This window comes from Rhinopithecus bieti, unplaced genomic scaffold (genome assembly GCF_001698545.2).
Source record: "Rhinopithecus bieti isolate Rb0 unplaced genomic scaffold, ASM169854v2 scaffold_31447, whole genome shotgun sequence".
In the NCBI taxonomy this organism is placed as follows: Eukaryota; Metazoa; Chordata; class Mammalia; order Primates; family Cercopithecidae; genus Rhinopithecus; species Rhinopithecus bieti.
Genome location: NW_016813376.1, coordinates 1 through 6408, shown reverse-complemented (window position 1 = coordinate 6408; position 6408 = coordinate 1).

Here is a 6408-nt window from a genome sequence, read left to right as displayed (position 1 = left end):
AAAAAAAAAAAAAAAAAAGTGTTTTGCTTTAAAAGTAACCTGTGAAAGTATTAGGAAGCAAGAAGTTTTAAATACATTCATAGTCCTAAGTATCTTCTTTGCGTTTCATGAAGAGAAATGTGTGAGGAATGCAGTGCTTAAAAGGCTAAAAGTAATAGATTAGGAATCATATTTGAAAAAACTGGAAGTCACAAACTACACAGTAAAACTTGAGAGTGTCCCTATACTTTCTGATGGTGTGTGTTTTGGTTCACAGACCAAAAGGCACAAACCTCTGAAATTACTAAGAACCTTTTTAAAAGGACAACCCACCTTCAGGGTATATGACAAACTAGGTGTCGATAATTGCTTTAAAACTTAGGGAATAATGGACTCCAATCAGGATTATAGATTACAATCAAGAGCCAAGCTTCAGTTTAGACTAGTTTCTGTTCAGTGCTATTCATAGTAGAGTGGCCATAACCTGGGAGCTTATTAGAACTGCTCCAACCCCGACCTACTCAGTTAGCAATTTGCATTTTAAGAACATTCCCAGATGATTCATTTACACTTTCAATTTGAAAAGTACTGATTTATAGCAGTATTTTAGAATAAAAAATGCTAAAATAATATAATGCAGACTAAAGCTCATGGGAAGGGTAGCCACAGCTGTGCTCATCATTGCCACTGATCATCTCTAAAAGACAAAAAAAGGCTAAAACTGAAGTGTAAACCAGAATACCATCCTTTACTGTCACTTGTAATCAATGGTAGGATGTACCACCATTTCCCTAAGTAGACTTGTCCTTGTTAAACACTAAAACTCCTGTGATAGTGTAAATTAAGATGCAATATGATTGGCAATTGCTGTCAAACTAGATCCTGCTAAAATTGTTCTTAGTGAGTTGAAGGGTGTAGGGGAAGAAGGAGGAATGTGATGTGGAGAGGTCAAGGTGAGGTAGAGATACGGCAGGCAACCTCATCCCGGGAGGCTGCATGCATCTTGGCAACCTACTTTTCCAATTCCCTTGTTTAGTGCATGCACAACAAGCTCTACTAATTAAAGGAATTCTGGACTCTCTACCATAAACCTAGAAGCCCCAGTCGGAATTGCCCCAACAAAATGGAATCAAGTGGCACCAAATGTGGATAGAGTTGGGCCCTGCACAAAGCACCCAGAAATGAATTTGGAGAGGGAGGTCAACTGCCATTCCCCCAGTCCACTATTTTGGACACAACAGAGGTTCTCTGAACTGGGCGCCAGAGCATACGGACTTGAAGAAAGTGCTTTTTGTACTTCACATGGTAGCTCCATCCCCACTGAAAATGAGCCCACACAACTTGGGCTTGCATGAAGGATGGGGCCCAACTCACCCTCTCTACACTGAATGGCAGAGGCTTGGCAATGGAAGGCAAACAAACCACAAGAGTTGTCAGACTGGAGGAGGAAGCTCTGCTCCAAGTTCATTTTGGTGATAGTGTTACAGTAGGTAGCTAGTCAGGCATGAGAAGGGCAAGAGAGTGCTCCCCCTATACCCCACCAGAAAAGTCAGGTGACCATCAGCTGATGGTCAGGCAGTTGTTAACGGTCCCTCTAAAATAATAATTGGTCACAGCCTGCACCGGGGAAAGGTAATCTCCCTACAGATAGGAAACACATGAAGCTGGTGATCAGCCCCTTTTGATAAGACCTTCAGGAGTTGAGCACATGGGCTTACACATGCACATTAAGAGCAAAATGGCAGAATTTAACTGGTGTATGACCTTCTGGGGTGTTGCACCAGAAAAGGAATGCAAGATACCAGAAGTAAGCCGGCATAGAAAATCCTAAGTCCAAGGTCCAACAGGACACTTGACCTCCAAGTTGGCTGCTTGGCCCTCTTCCAGGTATGTTTTACTTTCTTTTTATTCCTGCTCTAAACTTTTTAATAAACGTTCATTCCTGCTCTAAAACTTGCCTCAGTCTCTTCTTCAGCCTATGCCCCTCAGTCGAATTCTTTCTTCTGAGGAGGCAAGAATTGAGGTTGCTGCAGACCCGTATGGGTTCACCACTGGTGACGGTAGCTGCCAGAGGGGTCTATCTGTGCCTCATAGCCTTAGGCCAGAAACCAAAGGACAAAGTCTATTCAAACTGAAGGTCATGAGCCCTGAAACAGTGGCATGATAGGAAGATCACTTTCCTGCCTGCTCAGGATGAACAGCTGGTGCACTCCCACCTTCCTGCCCCTAAAACCAGGACCTCAGCACACCCTGGCATAATCGCCCCACCACCACCACCTGCCCCCTCCATCAAGGCAGGTGTTTCCATTAGTTAGCCTACCTGAGGAAAAGCTGGCTCTTACTCTTAAGAGCCACATACTGGAATGAAGCCTGAAATGCACCACTAAATAACCTGTTTCTAGGAGGGCATAGTGCTAGTGCACAACATAAGCTTCCTGAGACCTCCACACCATCAGCCCTGCAGGAGATAGGGTTTTGGCTCATATGTTCAGTACATGGCTACAATAGGCAGCACAGGAAAAAGAAAGGAAAGAAAAGAGACAAATTGTTTGGAAAGCTAAGCCTTCCCTCAATTAATGAGTAAAGGTTTTGCCTTTTAAAATGTTTGAGTTACTTTGGCTAAATGAATGACTTATGCTGGTAACCTGTAATTTGATATCTGGCGAACTTTCCAAAATTAAATTATAAATTATATCTTTTCTGACCTAATTAATCTTTTAGACATTAGGTCCCCTAAAGTCCAAAAATAACATATTTGGTTTATTTGGTATAAAAACCATGACTTAGTGTACGCTATCAATGGTTATTATTGTTATGTAAAATTGTCATATGCCACAGAAGTAACCAAAATTTCCCTGTCAATTGTGGCTTTAATAGTGGCTGTCCTAACTAAAACTGTTTGTCATCCATGGACAATTGTTGTCTTGTTTTGGGCCTCTTTAGAAGGTGGTTTTATTGTCAGCTATACAACTCTAACAGGTGTTCTGCAATGAGGTTTCTAATCACTTTGGAGATTGTGACATTAGAATAGAGGAGAAAACTGCTGGTGGGAATGTCTCTGAGCATGCTAATGCATTATAATCAGTGTATAATGAGCAGTGAGGATGACCAGAGGTTACTTTAGTTGCCATCTTGGTTTTGGCAGGTTTTGGTCAGCTTCTTTGTTGCAACCTGTTTTATCCCCAAGGTCTTTGTGAACTGTATCTTGTGCCTGCCTCCTATCTCATCCTATGACTAAGAATGCCTTATCCTTGGAATGCAACCCATTGGTCTCAGCCTTATTTTACCCAGTCCCTATTCAATATGGAGTCACTCTGCTTTAAACACCTCTGACATATTTCCCCCTCCATTTTACAAGGAAAACCTCAATCCTGAGGGTTGTAGACGGATGAAGATCCTTCTTCTGCAACTTCTTCAGGCTGAATGGGGCAATGATATTTCTGCCTAACTATTAGGATCTCTTGTATTTGGGGTAGAGAGGAGCTCAGTCAGAAAGAGTCAGTACGGTGAGGGCCATTCATAACTCTGAGTTCCGACAAAAGGTGATATCTGAAAGATTAGTAAGTGTTTAATGTAATAAAACATGGAGGAAGCTTATCCTGTATTCCTACACAAAGAGTACAACAGTAATATATTTCACAACGTAAAGCAAAATAAGTAAAATTAGCCGAAGTTAAAAAGCTTTCCATGAATTGGGCAACTGTTGGTACCAAGCTGATATGGAGTTGCTAGCTGATTATAATACATGTGCAGGATTAGAATACTGATCTGGACTTTTACATTATCCATCCCTCTTGTTTCTTCTGAGCTGCAGAGATCACTGATTGGTTCACAAGAATAAATAGTCAAAGCTGCAGAACAAAAACCTTAAAAACAACTGATAAGAATAGAGTCTAATACCAAGTGTACCATAATTTTTGAAGCATAATTTTTTCTCTCTCCAGTCTCTGAAATTTACTAAAGACAAATCGTGATAAGACTGATTTGCTGTATTATGCTTGGCCTGATTATTTGTATAAAGTGCAGCAAGAATAATTCTTTTTTTATATAGGTTTTTTAAAAAAATTATTTTTTGAGACAGAATTTTGCTCTTGTTGCCCAGGCTGGAGTGCAATGGCACAGTCTCAGTTCACTGCAACCTCTGCTTCCCAGGTTCAAGCAATTCTCTTGCTTCAGTCTTCCAAGAAGCTGGGATTACAGGCATGTGCCAACATACCCTGTTAATTTTGTGTTTTTAGTAGAAACATGATTTCACCATGTTGGCCAACCTGGTCTCTAACTCCTGACTTCAGGTGATCTGCCCACCTTGGCATCCCAAAGTGCTGGGATTACAGGCATGAGCCACCATGCCCAGACTTCATATAGGCTTTTTAAAATTGGCTTTGATGGAACTTTTTTCCATAAAAGGAACCTCAAATAAAACTTTTTTAAGCCGAGCCAAGCCATGGGTTTGTATCCTCGAATACCTATGAGTTGGGTAAACTCCTCTCCTCTTGAGACTGGTGCCACATCTGTGTTTTCTTTGTCCCAACGGGGACTTTGGTGGGCTCTGCTGCTCTCCCTTATGGGTGGTCCCTACCTAAAATTAGATCTCCAGCGGGACCTGCAACTCCCCAGGGACCTATTGGTCTCCCATGCTTGCCAGAGTCAGAGTGGATTGTGGGGCATATTTGTGGGGGATCTGGGGGTGTGGTGATTCAAGGGCAGAGGATCCCTGTGCAGAGCAGTGGCCCACCATGGGTGCACAGCCAGTGTGATACCTCCCATCTCAGTACAGGTCTGAGGGAAGTGTGGGCATGCTTACATGAACTGTCCACCCAGTTTTCTGTCTGCAGGAAGTTTCCAAATTGCCACTGACAGTGTTGCCCATGGTCACAAGGGCACAGGGGCTCTCCAACAGTTTGGTGGTCATCAGACTGTCACAGGGGTGAGGGGAGCAGAGAGGCAGCTCCACCTACCCTTTCCATGTGTCTCCAAGTTCTTTGGGGGTTGATCTCTGCCAGACTGTTGCTGCTTTCCTTTTCGGCATCCCAACTTCTTCCCAACTTGTTCCCTTTTTCAACAGCTTGTGACCCTGTTTCCTCATCTTTTATTCTGAACTTGCCCATTCACCAGTACCTTTGATATTCTTTCTGAGAAAACTGGCATCCAATGCCCCTAGTCAGTCATTGTGAAAAAATAATACAACAAAACAAGCAGTATTTTTTTTAAAGTGCCTAGGAAAATCTCTCAGAGGAAACTTGAAAATAAAAGAAGTGAGACATGGAAGGAGTAGCAGGAAAAAGGTACTAATCTGAGAGCAAAGCAAATAATGGGGTAACTATTGTGGGAAATTTCTGGTACTTTAGAACTAAAAATACATCAATGTTGTTGGAGTGTTATTCATGGCAGAGAATACTGTGACGTGATTTAAAGGTAGGAATCAGGTATTGGAAGGCCTTGTATTCCATGAAGAAATGTTTTAATGTTCTAAGTGGGTGATGGTTAATACTGAATGTCAACTTGATTGGACTGAAGGAGGCAAAGTTTGATCCTGAGTGTGTCTGCAATCATGTGGCAAAAGAAGATTAACATTTGAATTGGTGAACTGGGAAAGCCAGACCTACTTTTAATCTGGGTAAGCACCATCTAATCAGCTGCCAGCATGGCCAGGATTTAAGCAGGCAGAAGAACATGAAAAAGCTAGACTGGCTTAGCCTCCCAGACTACATCTTTCTCCCATACTGGATGCTTCCTGCCATCAAACACTGGACTTCAACTTCTTCAGCTTCAGGACTCAGACTGTCTTCCCCTTGCTCCTCAGCTTGCAGATGGCCTATTATGGGACTTTGTAAGATTGTTTGAGTTTAATACTTCTTAACAAACTCCTCTTTACATATGTATATTTATCCTATTAGTTCTGCCCCTCTAGAGAATTCTGACTGATACAGATTTTGGTACCAGAACTGGTTCTAGAGGAAGAGAATATTAAGAATGGAGGTCTTTCATTGGTTTGGGGATTTCTGGAGTTGGCTGCTTAATATGGTCAGACCCCAAAATGCTAAGGGCTCTACTTCTAATAGTATGGGGAACACTGAGAGTCTGTAGCATGAACAGTTTAGAGAGTTATGCAAAAGAAGTGCATTTGACACATCTGATTCACTGCTTGTGAGAGGCAAGTTTAGTGACTCTATACATAATACCTTTGACCATACGTGGAGAACCAAGGAACATAATGAAGCTGGTTGGTTGCTCCTAAGTTCAGTGGACAAAGTGATGAAAGAAAATGATTGAGTCAGGGATTATAACTCCCAGCTTCAGAAGCAGATACTGAGCCTCAAATATTTTTATTTATTTATTTATTATACTTTAAGTTCTAGGGTACATGTGCACAGCGTGCAGGTTTGTTACATATGTATACACGTGGCATGGTGGTGTGCTGCACACATT